Genomic DNA, 18,759 nt, shown 5'->3' with positions numbered 1-18,759 from the left:
TACTCACATGGGAAACGAGGCCACATGAATGGTTTGTGAGCACAATTAAATGCACACAGCATCCCATATCATCTGATAATTGTAAGAAATAAGTCCAAAAGGCAGCTGACTGTGTAAAGCCACATAAAACAACACAAAAATATGATGAATATGCCGAGATCAGTGGCTAATCTGCCGGATTTAGCTGAGGTGAAGAGACGGTGACCAGCGAGACCTAGCTGTCACTCAAGTGGCCACGCCCTTAATTATGCAAACTTAATATAACCTAATATAAAGGAAATGGATGAGTTATAAAAAAATTCACCCCCCTCACAGTTGTCATGGAGGGTAATAATAGCTATATGAACCAAAATCGTTCTTTGTACCAGGCTGTAAACACCTTTTTTTCTGCTGTAAAGTTGGCCATTCTAACAGAGGGCTCAATTGCACTTTGCTCTATTATGGAGCCAGGACTAGCGGAATTTTGATGAATTGCAGTTTCAGTTACTTCCGTATTGGCCTCCCGAGGGAGAGCGGGAGGTTGCCGCTTGTATGCGACAAGTCGGCATCTCAATCTACCAGGGCTAATTTGTTGGGTGGACGAGACGATATCGCCATCTGCAGGGTGCTGAAGGTACTGTATGCTATTTATGAGCTAAATCGCGTGAACGTGATTCAGCAGCTTGCCTAATACCAGATGTGACATGACTGCAGCCAGCGATGAAGCCAAAGTCGGCACATCAAACCATCAATGGCCTTATCTGAAAGAAATGTTTTCATTTGCCGATATGCAGAATGGCTCTTACAGGATGTTGGGTTCTGTCCCCTTTAAGAGAAAGCCATGCGGGAGATCGCATTGGACTCTGGGATAAAAAACAACACAAGCAAAAAAGTACACGATGCTCAGCGAGTGACTCATGTTGTTGTGCACAAATAACCTGTAAACCTGTTTAAAAAACTGATATTTTCCTGTTCCCAGTGTGGTAAGAAAGTTTAATGTTTGTTTTGGTATCACTTTGTGAAGTTTGAATAGTCTGTTTGAGATCGCTAAGTAAAGTTAGCGCCTAAGCGCCTAATGTGATTATTAGCTGATTAATGCTAAAACTACATTCCTTTTTGCTTTATATGTTTAGTGATGATTGTCTGTGGATATTGTCTGTCATATTAGGGAGTGTTTTTGTGTTTAGGTAACTATTCTAGAAGCTCATATGCTCTGAATATGGTTATGTTTAGTTATTGCACTGAAATGTTGATTACACTGGGATGTGTTAGCTATTAAGTGAAATAGCTTTGATTAATTAGTAATACTTTATTTGTTTCTTTTCTATGTTGCAGTTTGACCACGCACACACACACACACACACACACACATATGCACAGAATAAAAAATAACTACGACAACTACAAATGCTTCATTACAACAACCAAATGCTGTGAGTTCTACATCTGGGAATAAAGAAAATAACAAACTCCATGTTAATGTTATCTTTATTGGTAACACAGGATGTTTGTTTGCCCCGAACCATGAAAATAAGCGCTTTTAAGAATTTATCGTCAAATTTGAGAAAATTCATTGAAGTAAGAGTCTATTTAATGTATCTAATTTAATGTAAATTTAGTGCTTTTAATACAGTTATTGATATGGCAAAAACCAATGCGACATGACATGACTGTTTTAGCTTATTATATTATTATAAAATTATACGTTTTGCATCAGGTGCATTTAGGTGTGAGTTTGAGATGTATTATTCATTGAATTTATTTGTAGTTTACTAAGTTGAAAAATAACACTGATCCTCTTCGTTTAATTTTAATACAGAGAAAACATCCTAATCAATTGAAAAACTACTTAAAATAAAAGTATCGCCCCCCCTCTGAGGCTGAGGTGAATCACATGAAAGTTAGCTCAGATTTTGACTGAGACTTTTTGTTCAAGTGTTTTTCATCTATTTTGTTCTGCCATTTTGAAACATTGAGGTGTTTTGAGCCTACATTCAGTATGAGTAAAATACTTAAGTTCTTTTAAAATCAGATACTTTAATACTTTTACTCAAGTCTTATTAGAATTGGTGACTTGTAGCTTGTAATGGAGTAATTTTTACAGTAAGGTATCTGTACTTTTACTCAAGTATGGTTTTCAGGTACTCTTTACACCTCTGCATGTGGGCCAACCCACGCCAACACGTGCTAACCACTGAGCCATTGTGCCGCCCCTGAATCATCATTATTCTGTCAGATTTATTTAAGTTTATTGTAATATATTGCAATAATATTTCAAAGGATTTAAAATCTTAAAAACAACAACAATAATAAAAAAAGATTTAAAAAATCACTTTTTCTTCTTTATATAACACAAAGCCAAGATAAATCAACTAGTCAAAAATTACAGATAATTGAAAACGTGAACAAAAACTACATTTATTTACAGAAACAGTAAACGAAATATGCATTAATAGAACATAAACAGAGACAGTTGTGAATGTGATGATAACAGTGTTTTAAAGTCAACTCCAAAACCGTGGACGTTAGCTATGTTTCCAGCATAGGCCCATTCTGAAAACATAGCCCTATATATGTATTATATATATATATATATATATATATATATATATATATATATATATATATATATATATATATATATATATATATTAAAGGTGGGCATAGATTAATTTTTTTAATCTAGATTAATCTCGGAATTAATCTAGATTAAAATGGCTCATTTGAATTCTGCCAAGGCATTCAGAATATGTGTGCTACCCAAATAATAAGTCTTTGAGAACTGGTTTCTCAAGCCAGGTGGCGCATTAGACCAGGGGCTCATCTCCTGTTTCCAAAATGCATCACAAACTGCTTGAGAAACTGTTCTACTGTGATAATCGGTGATGAAAATAAATGATGTTCAATAAGATGTACTTGTGTTTACTAACTGTTTATTCAGTTAAACATGAATGTGGAACTGTAAGCCTACATAAGCTCCAAACAGTGATTTTTGATCACCTAAAGTCATTACTGAACTAAACAGAAATGGAATTAAGACGTGGAAGATGCAAATATAAGTGGCATTATTGAAGTAAACACCGTCATGTAGGACTTTTCGCCAAATTTTCCGACAAGATCCACACACGCGGCTGTCAGTAAAGGACCGCGCGCATACACACACACACACACACATTGTGAAACGCTGACGTTTTTTTATTTCCATTTGGCATGCGTTGTTAAATTCCATAACACTCTCACCAGTCCTTATACCACAGTTTGTCACAGGGGCATGAATGAAATGTTCATGAGTTAAAGTGAAACTGCAGTTAAAGTCAGGCATCCTGCTGATTTGATTCAGAAGGGCACCTTTTTGTCAGACGGCTCACCGGTCAGGTATACATCCGCGCTAAAATATCAAGGTGAAAGTCATCATAGCTTGTGTAGAATAGACCCAGCTCCAAACCCAAATTTGAGAATAGCTTAACGGCAAAAAAAATTTTTACGCAGCACGTTAACGCCGATAACGGACCATGACTAATATGTATATATATCATATGTGTGTGTGTATATATATATATATATATATATATATATATATATATATATATATATATATATATATATATATATATATATATATATATATATAAATCGAGCGGCAATCTCCCACTCTCCCTCGTGAAGCCAATATGGAAGTAACTAAAACTGCAATTCATTGACTCGCCTTTGGGGGCTGGCTCCAGGAAATCCAGATGATTTCTGACTGCAATGGTAAATTGGCCAAATTTACAGCTGATAGAAACATGTTTACAGCCTGCCATGGAAGAACGAATGTAGCGAAAACCATGGAAATTTGGCAGAAGCACTCATGTCTGATTGACATATCATCTGAGCAATACCACAACCGCTAATTGCTAATTCCCTTCAAAGGCCAGGTGCGCAAAATAAGTACATTTTCTACCCCACTAAAGGCTCTTTCTCATTATAGTTAATAACAAAAGATATACTACGTGACCTTGTGTTGTTTCCATGTCACTTCTCGCATATGTTTGGTTGTGAGACGTAGTTTGTGGACTGAGGCGATTCTCCTATTGTAAGTTGTCTGCGATTCTCCTATTGTAAAGTCATCCAGTTTAAAACCCCATGTCGCCGATCCATCTTGCAGTGTAAACAAAGCACAGACGAAATACTACTTTGAAAATCGTGCAGTCTGAACTCGGCCTTGGGTTGTGATATCTCTTCTTCCCCATCTTTCTGAAAGAAATCCCTACTTAACCACATCCAATCAGCTCTGAGTAGAAAAAACAAGCCACGCCCACTGTTTTCTCATTTAATATTCTGTTTCTCTAAGAAGTGCGTCACAATGTGTTCATGTGGACTTTAAAGGGACTTTGGTGCAGTGTGATGAGCATGTGATGGCGGTGTCACATTCCTCCTGAATCGGCAGAGCTGCGTCTCTACTCTTAGGATCCAGGACGCCGCTAATGCGAGTGTAACTCAACGCAATGAGGAGGTGGAGGCTAATGAGAGGCTAATTGTGCTGCTAAGAGCTGAGCGAGGAAAGTCGAGCTGTCCTGGGTGAGAGAAGGAGCCCTGAGGGGCTGTTTAACAGAGCAGAGAGGATCGTCTGAGCACTGCTGACCTTTATGTCCGAGCAGGCGCTGAGGCTCAGTTTACTGGTGACAGAGAGCCGGATTCACCGCTCACAGGACACACTGACTCCAAAATACTCACTTACAAGTGTCTAACAGTGAGGAGAGCTACAGCCGCTGTTAACCCTTGTGTACTGTTCAAATGTACACTATTGTTATGTTGGTGGCTGTTTATGCCTCATTGACTTCCATTGTAATAACATTGCAAAGCCATGACACAGTCAACTGTACAGTTGAAGTCAGAATTATCATCCCTTCTGAATATTTTTCCCAATTTGTGTTTAACGGAAAGTTTCAACACATTTCTAAACATAATAGTTTTAATAACTCATTTCGAATAACTCATTTCTATTATCTTTCCCATGAGGCCCGTAGCCAGCCTGGACAAAAGGGGTGGTTCTTTTTTTTCTCAAGAAGTAGACCTTTTTGCAGTATTCGCCTCATTTTCTATTTAATTATGAGCTTTAAATACTGCATTTTACGTTTTAAACATTATTTTTCAGCTGTATTAGCTTGTCAGATGGTCATCAAAAATATTTCCTAAAGATTTAGATTAAAGAAATGTTAAAAAATACTTATTTTTAAAATACAAATGTATTACAGCATACATTATTGGGGGAAAAATAGAAATCTGTTAAAGTTTTCAATTAAAAACTGGAGCCTATTGTCATTTATTAGGCAAATAACATACTGGCCAGCACATTCAACTTTCTCAGTCAGAATTTGTCTATTTGAATAAAAAATAATTGAATAATAATAATGTATAGCTTCACAATTTTTCTAGCCTCTCTTGTAAAAAAAAGAGTACAATAAAAAATATATAGATAACAACAATAGCCAAAATCATATTCAAAATCAATTTTAATATATGGTCCACTTTAGGTGCTTCACACCTTTTTATTGGTTTGTTTTTTGTTTCAAGAATAAGTCCAAGATTTAGAATAAAAGTCCTAAAACGTAACCAGGAGCTATGTTTTTGTTTTCGCGAATCCACCAAAGGCCGATGTGAACGCTTTTTTAGAGATCTCAAATTTCTCTCGAGAGTGCCATTCGTGCCTGCTGTACTCACGTAAATCCACCAGAGGCCACCAGTCGACTGACTGACTGACTGATCAACTGACCTATACCACCATCCAACCTCTTCCCTGAACCCAACCTGCGCCCACCCACTTCACCAAAGCCAACGGACAGTGTTTTAAAAAGCAATCCAGAAAAAGAAAAGCCCTCGTGGCCACCTCATTTTTACCATGTTTTCAGATTTTGCCACATTCTCACACTGTTATTTACTTGTTTATTTATTTTTTGGCTTTTGCTTTTGTCTTATCGTTTTTCGCCGTGCTTGAAATGCTTCGATGTACACAGCGAACCACTGGACAAACTGGTAACAGCGGAAAACCCGCCATACGGAGGTAAGCGGTCAGCTAATAAGCGCGAAAAGGAATGGCGTCACACCTCCCCGTAGCATTCGTTTTAAAGACGAGATGCAGCCATACGTTCCTCTGGCTACCTAATTTGTGATCTTCAGCCTATGTTGGTTATTTTCACTATTTATGAGGGCATCGCAGTAAAAATAGGACAAATGAGCTCATGTAGGGGTCAAATTCTGGACCTTTGTCAGTGAGGGGTGGGTCTTTCAAACCGCCCAAACCCCCCCTGGCTACGAGCCTAAGTACATAATATTTTGCTAGATATTTTTCAAGATAATAGAATTCATCATTAAAAAGCTTAACTAGGTTAATTAGGCAAGTTAGGGTAATTAGACAAATCATTGTATACCAGGTTTTGTTCTGTAGAGAATCGAAAGATTTGTTATGACTATTAATATTGACCCTAAAATATTTTTTAAAAATTTAAAACTGCTTTTATTCTAGCCGAAATAAAAAATAAGACTTTCTCCAGAAGAAAAAATGTTATCAGAAATACTATGAAAATTTCTTTTCTCTATTAAATATCACTTGAGAGATATTCCAAAAAGAATAAGCATTAACTGCATGGATTTGCTATAATGAGCAGTGTGTTATCATGAACCGGTGTGGTGCTTCTGCAAAGTTTTGCAAGTGTTTTCTGCTCCTGTAGTTGAGTTTGTCAGCCTGCGGTGAGGTTTGTGCATTATAAACATCACCAAATGAACAGCAGCTCGGCTGTAAGACTGGAGTAATTAGCTTCTGCTTATCTGTTAATTCTGCCCTTTGGCACTAGTTGAATTTCACTCCCATTAAACCGCAGCTTTATCAGCAGCTGTCATATAGTGTAATGCCCCATTCTGATCAGTTTTGACACATGCATCTGTGTTGTGTTTCTGCAATTGGTAACACTTTACAATAAGGTGCTATTAGTTCATTCATTTTCATTTGGCTTAGTCTACTTCAGAGGTCGCCACACCAGAATGAACCGCCAGCTATTCCAGGATACCCTTCTAGCCGCAACCCAGTATTGGGAAACACTAGTGGTGTAACAGATAACAAGTCTCATGGTTATGCTTTTTTAGTCATGGATTGGACCATTTTTCAGATCAGCCAAAAAGGGGAGGAGACAAATATAATTTGCTCTCCATTTATTAAAAAAACAGTACTGCGAGAAACTTTTGGTTTCACAAACAGAACTTAAAACCAGTAATTTAATTAAAAATAAAATGAAGAAATAATCAGCTGAATAAAAATAACTTGTAAAATATTCAGTACTGTAAAACATTCTCTGTTACTGATAACGCTAAATGTAGAAACCTAACATTATAATTTGTACAACCCCTATTTATTTTAGGCTCATTTTCAATAAATGATTCAGATATTCACTCATAAATCTTCATGTTTCATTGCTAGATGATCATTTTTAAAGAAATATTCTGTGGCAGATTTTTTAATGGCTCGTTGTCGCCACCTATTGGCTAAATGATGTAATTGCTGCCTACAATTTTCATTTTTTAGCATCGCTAAAGGCAAATATGACTGTGACTGTAATCTTTACCATAAACATCAGTGGTTTTATCTAAACTATAAACTGTTCTCCCAGTACTTCTGTCTTATTTAATGATTTGTAACTTCATAACCAACTCAAAAGACTAAAGACTCAACCTCTCTCTTGATTTTGGTGTTTTCAGATTTGAATGCAGCGATTCAAAGGATTAATAAACATATGCAAATCACCATCATTTATAATTTATGTCATGTCCTGATCTTTTAATGATTCATCGTGCAGCTAACACTGAATGCATTAATGCAGGCTAAAGTAGTAACAGAAAACACCTTTAATAACCTAAGAAACCCACCACATCCTGAATAACCTACCACAACTTCTTCCATCATCATTACACTTTACAGGAAAGCCTAAATGCTTTCAAACATGACGTGAGAGGGGATCTCTCTGCGATCGTTACAAATTTAGGATTAATCTACCAGTAAAACATGTTTAATCCATTGGTCACTTGTGTTCCTAACTGTGGATTGTGATCTGTACAATTCATGGAACAACCGTGAACCGTTACATCCCTAGGAAACACCCATACACACTCATTCGCACACACACTCCCACACTATGCACAATTTAGTTTATTCAATTCACCTATACCCAATATAGGTTCATTCCGAAAACGTAGCCCTATATACATTTCTGGAGATTGCGAACTATGTACTCGGAGGAACGTATAGCTACATTGCATCTTTAAAACTAACGCTACGAGGTGATATGACGTCGTTTCGTTTCTCGCTTACCAGTTGCCCGATTACCTCAGTGTGGACGGATTTTCCACTGTTACCAGTTTGTCCTGTAGCTCGCCGCGTACATCAGAGAATTTGAGACACGAGCAGACTTGACTGCGATGACAAGGTTCGAGTCTGGCGAAGAACGGTTCCAGAAAGCAGGTAGGACAAAAACAAAAGTCAAAATAAATAAAACAAACAAGTAAATAACAGGGTGAGAATGTGGTAAAATGTGGTAAAAATGAGGCGAGGGCTTTTCTTTTTCTGGACTGCTGTTTAAAACACTGTTGGTTGGGTTTAGGGAAGGGGGTGGGCGCTGGTCAATTTGTGCTTTTTAAGACACTATCGGTTGGGTTAAGAGCATACCTGGAGGGAGGGGGGTGGGTCGTGGTGGGGATGTGTTGGTGGCGTGCCGTACCAAAAAGCTGAGGACCAGGGGGTTGGGGGGGGTTAAATTCTGGGAGTTTTCCGGGAGACTTTAGGGTTTAAGTGAAGGCAGTGGGTGGGGATATCGGTTAGTTCGTCAGTCAATCAGTGGCCTCTGGTAGATTTGCGAAAACAAACCCTGCAAAAAAAGTACCCCATGGGACATATTTGGCGCTCTCCAGAAATATATACAGGGATACGTAATCAGAATGAGCCTGAGTTGCCTATTCCGCAAGTCTTTCGACTCTGGAGGAAACCCACCCCAACACGGGAAGAACATGCAAACTCCACACAGAAATGCCAACTGCTACTACTCGAACCACCGACCTTCCTGCTGTGAAGCGACAGTGCCAACCACTGAGCCACCATGGCGCCGGTGGTATCGGTTACGGTTAATGCATTTACTAATATGCGCAAACCTTGATGTTAATATAAATGTTGAACTATGATTATTAAATGCTGTACAAGCATTGTTCATAATTAGTTCACGTTAGTGTATAATAAAACTGTATTGTGAAATGTGACCCTGCACTTTCTCTGTGGAGAAGACCTCGTGATGTGAAGAGGCCAGAGGGAGGGATTAGAGGAGAAAAATAAAGAAAATAAAAAGCAACGACAACAAATGAAAGCAGCTCTTTTTTCATGTACAAATCAAAGCGCTTCTGCCTCAGGAAGGCAAATCTGGCATTGAATGGCATGCTGTAGATTTCATTCTAGATGCGATAATAATTCTCCATTTGCCCGAAGTCATTGTCGAATAATAAAGAGAGACGTTTGAGTGGATGTCACACTGGCTTTTGCTTCTCAGATGATAACACAGGGGCTTTCTGATTCGCGTGTAATTGTGAGGAAATCAGGGATCGTGTGAAAGGAATTTCGAGTCGGAACGAGTCCTCATTCAGTCCCGATTTATGCAAATAGTTCCCTCCGCAAATCACTTCCACTGTTGAAACACTCCAGCGCTAAATCACTCGGTGGGTGTACTGCAGCCGGGGACCTGAAAATCAACACATTTAGGCTATTCCCCTATTTATTTCCCAGTTTCCGAGTATGTTTATTTCATATGCTAATTCTCCCTGTGAGAACACAAGTGAATGAGTCGGTTGCTAAATGCTTATTTTCAGCGTTTAGCATCCCAACAAAAAAGCCCCATGGCGACACGGAAAGTTAGCCTGAAGTGACCCAGGCAGGTAGCCAAACAAGTGGGAGACGAGTCTTTACAAAGCATCGTGAGAACTTCTCTGAGCCCTCAATAGAGCTTTTACCCCCTCAAAGACTTGAGCACGTTTCCACTCATCGAAGACTGCATTGTTCAACAAAAACAAGGGGTTTTTTTACAAAACTGATTCATTCCAATCAATGCTAATGGTAGCGCAGTGGGTAGAAAGCTCACCTCACAGCAAGAAGGTCGCTGGTTCAAGCCTCAGCTGGGTCAGTTGGCGTTTCTGTGTGGAGTTTGCATGTTCTCCCCATGTTCACTTGGGTTTCCTCCAGGTGCTCTGGTTTCCCCACTAAATTGTCCGTGGTGTATGTGTTTGAATCTAAGAGTGTATGGAGGTTTCCCAGAGATGGGTTGCAGCTGGAAGGGCATCCACATGTGCTGGATAAGTTACCGGTTCATTCTGCTGTGGCGACCCCGGATTAATAAAGGGACTAAGCTGAAAAGAAAATGAATAAATGAATGAATGAATGGGCGAATCTCCCAAAAACATGCCGGGGTCGCATTTCATCTGAACCAAAGTAAAACAATAAGAGCAGAGGCATATTCTCGGAAAGGGTGCTCGCTGCAGAGCCAGCTCACCTCCAGTGAGGGGGAGTTTGAGCTCCAGCTCCTCCTCCTATAAGCTGTTTTAATGCATGCACCTACCCCGCCCATTAGCCCAACCCCCAGTGACATCACTTGTAGGAGAACTGCAGCAAGTAGAAGCTGGAGCTCAAGCTCTGCCTTGGTGGAGCTCAGCTCTGCCCATGTGGCTCTGCAGTAAGTACCACTTGTATTCTTCACTGAAGACAAGAGGATATGTTCGTCCAGTTTTCAAAATAGTTTTTTTTAAATACATTTTTAATGCCCTCATCACTACAGAGGAGGTGCTGTATTAGACACGTTAACATTTTGAGTTTAGTCGCTTCATCCGTGGGTCAAATTCGCTTCACAATAAAAGTGGATTTGCGTCATGGCTGCTTCTCTCTGCCCTGTGACTCTAGTTTCATTGCTAAATGGCTGACATGGATTTTATTGAGTGAGTAGCTTTGCTTTATGTGCTTTAGGAAGGCTGATAAATGGTGTATAATTTTTGGCACCATGTCTGGGTCCTTCTGAGGTGCACCTAGCTCTGCGTGTTCATCAACTCCTCTAGAAGCTATACTCCTGGATGACAGACGCTTTCAGCGGTACTTCTGACTGAGCCAATCCCAGTTTGATGAGCTGTGGTCTGGTGTCAGCAGGAGGATTTCCCCTTAGGACAACAACTTCAGGCGCTGGGTCATAATCACACCTCTAGTAAGGCAAGCTTCTGATTGGTTAGCGTGGAGCGAATGTCAATGTTAAAGTTCAGAATTTCCAAGTCAGTCGATTTGCACGTTAAGCGTGTCAAACATGCAAAACACTCAGTTCGCTTGACTCGGATCATACGTGTCGCCACATTGGCGCTAATAGTGCCACAGGGTGTCTAATCGCCTCTTTGCATTGACTTACCATGTAAATCACACAGGCTTGACGCTTTAACTGCGTCTGGTGTAAACGCACCATTAGGGGTGGGATTTGGTGCCACGCCTCCTTTTAAAAATGTTACATTTTCGAACGATGAATTCGCACAAATGAGCCACTAACCTGACAAAAAACTTAAAATAGTTAAGTTTCTTCATTAGATTTGTCTGTAAAAGCGCCATCTACAGGTGTTTCTCTAAACAGCAGCAAGATTTTACACCACAGAACGAGTGATTATGAATTCTGAAAATAATTTATCTTTGCTAAATATTATTTTACTTCAGTTAGTTTTTCAGCGACTGTTTTTTTTTAGTTTTAGTTTTTCATTCATTGTGAATTTTAACATTTTCAGTTACCAAAAATGGGTTTCGTTTTGACCAACAATTTTAGTCTTAGTTTTTGTTTTTGTTTTTGCTGCGCTGCTGTAAATGTGTCTGTACAATGCTATCTCACCAATTCGTAACTTTTTGATTTACTGGTTAATTCGTGTGAATTTATACAATCTCATTCATACATTTTAGTACGATTTGCTCATCTCCCAATGACAGTTGGGTTTAGGGGTGGGGTTTGGTGCCACGCCTCCTTTTAACAATCGTACATTTTCATACAACTGAACTCATGTGAACATTTGTACAAATGAGTATCTAGACTGTCAAAAACGTAAAATAGTCACATTTTAATAGTAGTTCTAAAAACTATTTATTTTTGCTAATTAATATTGTACTTCAGTCAGTTGTTCAGCGACTGTTGTTAGTTTTGTTTAGTTTTAGTTTTTATTTTATTGTAAACTTCCATATTTTATTTCAATTAACGAAAATGGGTTTTAATTTTGACCAACAGTTTTAGTCTTCAGTAAAATAGCCTTGCTGCGCTGCTGTAAATGTCTGTCCAACGCTTTCTCACACCAATTCGTAACTTTTTGATTAAGTAGCTAATTCATATGAATTCATACAATCTTATTCATACATTTTAATACGATTTGCTCATCTCCCAATGACGGTTGGGTTTAGGGGTGGGGTTTAGTGCCACGCCTCCTTTTAAAGATCATACATTTTCATACACTGAACTTATTAGACATGTCTGTAAAAGCGCCATCTACAGGTGTTTCTCTAAACAGCAGCATGTCAGACTTTACACCACAAATCGAGTGATCATGAATTCTGAAAACAGTTTATTTTTGCTAAATATTATTTTAATTCAGTTAATTCTATTAATTTAGTTTTAGTTTTTCGTTTATTGCGAAATTCCAAATTTTATTTCAATTAACAAAAATTAGTTTTAGTTTTCACCAACAGTTTTAGTCTTAGTTTTCATTTAATAAAATAACCTTGCTGCAACTTTCTGTCTTCTTCTTCTGTGTTACAAGCGGGTGTCAGAAGCTTAAAGTTGTGTAGCGCCATCTAACGTCAAGGAGTGATTTTGCATGCTCTTCTCCTCGACGCCAGTGAAAATCACTTGGGTTTGAATGCGGAAAAACGTCTTGCAAAACGCTGACAATAAACGCAAACGAAAAGCGTCCCGGTGTGTACGAGCCTTTAGTCTTAGTTTTCGTTTAGTAAAATAACCTTGCTGCTCTACTGTACAGTAAATGTGTCTGTACAATGTTATCCCACACCAATTCGTAACTTTTTGATTTAGTGGTTAATTCGTATGAATTCGTACAATCTCATTCATACATTTAGGTACGATTTGCTCATCTTCCAATGATGCTTGGGTTTAGGGGTGGGGTTTAGTGCCACGCCTCCTTTAAAAAAAATTTGTACAAATGAGCCACTAAACTGTCAAAAATGTAGTTACGTTTTAATAATAATTCTGAAAACAATTAATTTTTCCTAATTACTATTATGCTTAGGTTAGTTTTTCAGTGACTGTTGTTAGTTTTGATTAGTCTGAATTTCTATATTTTGTTTCAGTTACCAAAAAATGGGTTTCAGTTTGACCAAGAGTTTTAGTCTTAGTTTTGGTTTAGTAAATTAACTTTGCTGCGCCGTATCTCTCACACTAACACCAACAGATTTTCAACAGATTCTCCCATTCTCTGTTCTGTTTCCACATTTCCACAGCAACCGAACTTCACCCCCTTTTTTGTTTTGTGTTTTGCGCAGAGGCATCTCATAATGGGGGTCTAAAGGGGACAGGAAGGGAACACTGGTGGAGAAGGGGGGGCTGAAGCTGTGAAAAACCAACAAAAACAGTAAGAAATGCATTGATAATGACATCATCACCAGCATTTCCCACAGCGGCCCAGTGTCTTAATGGGAGCTGGAGCTTCCATTCATCAGGCCCGGGGTTGGCTTTCCAAGAGCCTGGGGAGGCCAGAGCTCCCTTCATCTCAATGGGCTTTTTGTTGAGGAACAGAGGAGCCGTTTCTGGGCCTGTAGAAAAGCTCAGCTAATTCACTTTAGGGTTACCAGGAAGCTTGAGCCAGCAAGGTTGGCAACAATGGCAAACTTGATTGCTTCACTTCGATGGCCCGAGAACTCCCGGCTGGAGGATTCAGATGGGAACTTGTTTTCTCTTTTTTTTTCTGGGTGTTTCTTTCTCTGGTAGCCACACGCATTCATTTCTGCATCTCTTCATGTGATAGGATTCCATAGCAGCCTTTCAGCTCTGTGTATAATGTTAGAGCGCCCCCAGTTGGTGTTGAAGAGCAGGGTCATTTTCACAGCTTCAATGCAAAAACAAAAGCATCAGTTGTATTATTATTATCATTGTTTACAATATTTGCACATGCAACATGATTCTCAATTATTTTTAATTGAGTTTATGTGATTTTAAACAAATTACAACATTGCAAAAATCGTTTCTAGTCCAGTTATATACAGTGTATGTATGAGTACCAATTCATATTTTTAATAGGAAGCTATACAATATTATATTTGTGCATATACATTATATTAGTCAGTACTGAAGCCAAATCTGGAGCTTATCTAACAAAATAACTTACGATAACGCTGCAAAAACTAGTACATCCAAATTTATTTGTTGTAGAAAAATATTACATACAAATTTTAAGAGGAAAAATCAAGAGAAGCAAAAAAAAAAAGTGTTGTTGTTTTTTTTTTTTGCAATATTTTGCTTGAATTTTTTGTGTTATCCTTCAATTTCTAAATATGTTTGGTGACTAAAATATTATTTTATTAAATATATCTCTTTAATAAATCTGTTTTGTTTAAATGCACCAAAATACATTGCCTATATTCACTGAGAAATGGATAAAAATATTCATCTTCAAAATGGGGTGTACTCAATTATGCTGAGCACTGTAGAAATTCTTAAATCTAGAAGAATTCTCTGGACAAGTACACTGTAAATAAATCCTAGTTGCCTTAAATTTTTAAGCTGAATGAAATGAACTTCATTAAGTCCATTAACTTAAGTCTACTGACTTAAAACAGCTTGCATAACTTATCAAATTAAGAACATGACTAAGTTAGTTTAATAAGTTACAATGAACTTAACTCAAACAACTTATGCTATAATTGATCATATGATTTTTTTACAATGTAGTAAAAGATTGTTTTGGTTTCAGAAATAATTTGTCAAACTTAAGTGGGAGTTTTCCTTAAAAACAAAAACAAATAAGAAAAATTATTTCAGTTAAATTCCTAAAACCCCCATAAATATGCACAACATTACATTGCTGTATTATATATACAGTTGAAGTCATAATTATTAGCCCCCCTTTGAATTTTTTTTTTTTAATATTTCCCAAATTATGTTGAACAGAGCAAGGAAATTTTCAAAGTATGTCTGATAATATTTTTCCTTCTGGAGAAAGTCTCATTCGTTTTTTTTATTTCGGCTAGAATAAAAGCAGTTTTTTATTTTTTAAAACCATTTTAAAATTATTAGCACGCTTAAGCGGTATTGTTTTTCGATAGTCTCCTGAACAAACTATCATTATACAATGACTTGCCTAATTACCCTAACTTGCCCAATTAACCTAGTAAAGCCTTTAAATGTCACTTTAAGCTGAATACTCTTGAATAATAACCAGTACAATATTATGTGCTGTCATCATGGCAAAGGTAAAAGAACACAGTTATTAGAAATGAACTATTAAAGCTGTTAAACAGAAATTGAGGAAAATAAACAATTTAGGAGGGCTAATAATTCTGACTTCAACTGTATATGTATCTTTTACCACTAACTCTTATCTGTATTATGCTAGACTTATGTTTTGAAAGTGTGTGGGAAAGACACTGATTATAGTTGCAATGTAAAAACTCAATGTAGTTATTTTTAATGATTAAATACATTACTGCAGTTGTGGTGCAGAGCATGGCAGCCATATGGCATATTCAGATTAGGCAAAATTTCTGTAAAACACTGGATAAAAAAGGCATAAAGCATCTGTTGTTTGAGAAATGAGTATAAATTGAGTTAATTTCAATTAAAATCATAAAACTACTATCAATATAGACCTGTACGATATTTATTTTTTGTCGTATGATATATTGCACCAAAATATATTACAATAAACAATATTATTATCATTTTAGGACCATTTTATGCCACTCATTATTATATTATATTATATTATATTATATTATATTATATTATATTACATTACATTACATTACATTATATTATATTATATTATATTATATTATATTATATTATATTATATTATATTATATTACATTATATTATATTATATTATAGTTGATTAAACTTTATTGTCATTACACATATACAAGTAAAAGGCAACGAAATGCAGTTTAGGTGCAATAGCAGCAAGTGCAGGATATAATTTATAAAGGGCAATTATAGAAACACTTTGGTGATATTTACAGATGGATGTAATATGAACATTACATACAAGTTGTATTAATTATGATCAGAGATTTACAATATAATATGTGATGCCAGGATGAAAATATAATATCATTAATAATTTATATTATTAATAATTTATTGATTTATTTTGTAACAGAAATGCAAGAATCTTCAGATGTATTAGAATTGTGGGTCAATGGTTTTTGACACAGTTTTACATTTTTCAGTATATTCAAGCTTGATCTTGTTTTTCCTAAGAAAATTTACAGGTAACTAATATACATAATTTTTTCAAATATAGTACAGTTCAGTATGATTACCCCCTTTCCTTTATGTATTTTAAAATTCATTCATTTTCTTTTCGGCTTAGTCCCCTTATTAATCAGGGGTCGCCACAGCAAAATGAACCGCCAACTTATCCAGCACGCTTTCACATAGCGGATGCCCTTCCAGCCGCAACCCTTCTCTGGGAAACATCCACACACACTCATACACTACGGACAATTTAGCCTACCCAATTCACCTGTACCGCATGTCTTTGGACTGTGGGAGAAACCGGAGCACCTGGCGGAAACCGACGCGAATGCAGTGAGAACATGCAAACTCCAGACAGAAACGCCAGCGGATGCAGCCAAGGCTCGAACCAGCAACCTTCTTGCTGCGAGGCAACAGCACTACCTACTGCGCCACTGCGTCGCCTATTTTAAAATTGTCCAGGTAAATATACTCTAACACTATTTCACTAATATGTTTCAATTCAATTTCTTAAATGTCTTTTAAAAACATGTTAAAACCTTTTGCTTTCATCAAAGCTGATATAAAGCTGACCGGTATTTCATTATTTTCTTAATGCTTTTATTACACACACAGTATTTTATTCTTACACGTTAAAACCGCATGACAATGGAGTAAACATGAACTTGAAACATCTGCTGGCACAATTCTTTTGCATTTATATTTACTGCAACTGACATACCTGAAGTATTATCTGCTGACGGCGGTGCCTTCAAACTTCACCTTGGACAATATAAATATGTCAAAAGGGTTTACAAATTAGCTGCTTTAGTTGTGTCCCTGTGTAGATGTCATGTGGTGTAACCTATAAACAGAACATGGACAACGTTAAAATTATACAATCACATTTTTTTCTCTCTCTCTTTTTATTGAATACAAGAATAATAAATAACATCACTACATAGAAGAGAAAATACAATAACAAAAAAAAGAAAGAGAAAAAAAAACTTTACAAAGCCTCAATCATTAAGAAAAAAAGATTATAATAAGCTTTAAGAAACATTATTCTTCTTATTAATAATAAGCTTGTACGAAATTTGAGCAAGGAACGTACAATCACATTTCTGTTAGACGGACCATTTCAGTGGGATGATGTCATTTCCTGCTTGATGTCAAGCTCTTTCGTAACTGTAACAAGATTCAATTGAATCATATCTGAACGTTAAAATGGCTATTAAAACATCCTTATCTTAGAACCATATAAGTGTACGTTTTAAATGTTAAATTAACATTTGTATTCATGACAAAACATCTTTGTTTCATCACCAATAAGAGGGTTTAAATCTTGAGGTAAGGTCTAAATAACTATAAAAGGGTCTGACCATGGAGTTGAAAATCTAATCATCCATCTGAGGAATTTATCAACCAGCAAAACACAAACAAAACAGGGTCTCTTCAGTTTCAGCTTTACTCACTCATTTACATTCACTGCTTTTAGTGGACTAATGTAAGTAATAGTGAATGAGGGTGTATTTCAGATTTCAGATGCGCCTTTCTTGTGAATAAGCGTCATCTAGCGGCGAAATCTACGTACTGTACCTTTAATATAAATAAAGTATGTGCTTAGTAATATTTTAAAATTCTTCCATCGGTGTAACTATTTAATATCACCCCTACACCATCTGTCCTTGTTTTCTATTTAAGGTCATGTTGTAGGGAAACATAAATGTAGGCCCAGAGGCCTACAGTACTTTATTTTTTTTCTTATTATATCACAGGTTAATTATTTTTAAATACTAATAATCTGAACTAGAATTAACTGAATTAAGTTCTGAATATACAGGTTTCAAGACTATAAAGTTTTAAAAAGTTATATATATATATATATATATATATATATATATATATATATATATATATATATACAGTATATATATATATATATATATATATATATATATATATATATATATATATATATATATATATATATATATATATATACATATATATATATTACACAAATGTGTAAACCTTAAAGAATGAGAATGGCCAGACTGGTTAGGGCTTATAGCAACTCAAATAACCATTCGTTACAAGCACGGCCTGCAGAAGAGCATCTCTGAACACACAACCTTGAGGCAGATGGGCTACAGCAGCAGAAGACCACACCGGGTGCCACTCCTGTCAGCTAAGAACAGGAAACTGAGGCTACAATTCACACAGGCTCACCAAAACTGGACAATAGAAGACTGGAAAAACGTTGCCTGGTCTGATGAGTCTCGATTTCTGCTGCAACACT

Source organism: Danio aesculapii, chromosome 13 (genome assembly GCF_903798145.1).
Source record: "Danio aesculapii chromosome 13, fDanAes4.1, whole genome shotgun sequence".
Classification (NCBI taxonomy): Eukaryota; Metazoa; Chordata; class Actinopteri; order Cypriniformes; family Danionidae; genus Danio; species Danio aesculapii.
This window is presented reverse-complemented; position numbering follows the sequence as displayed.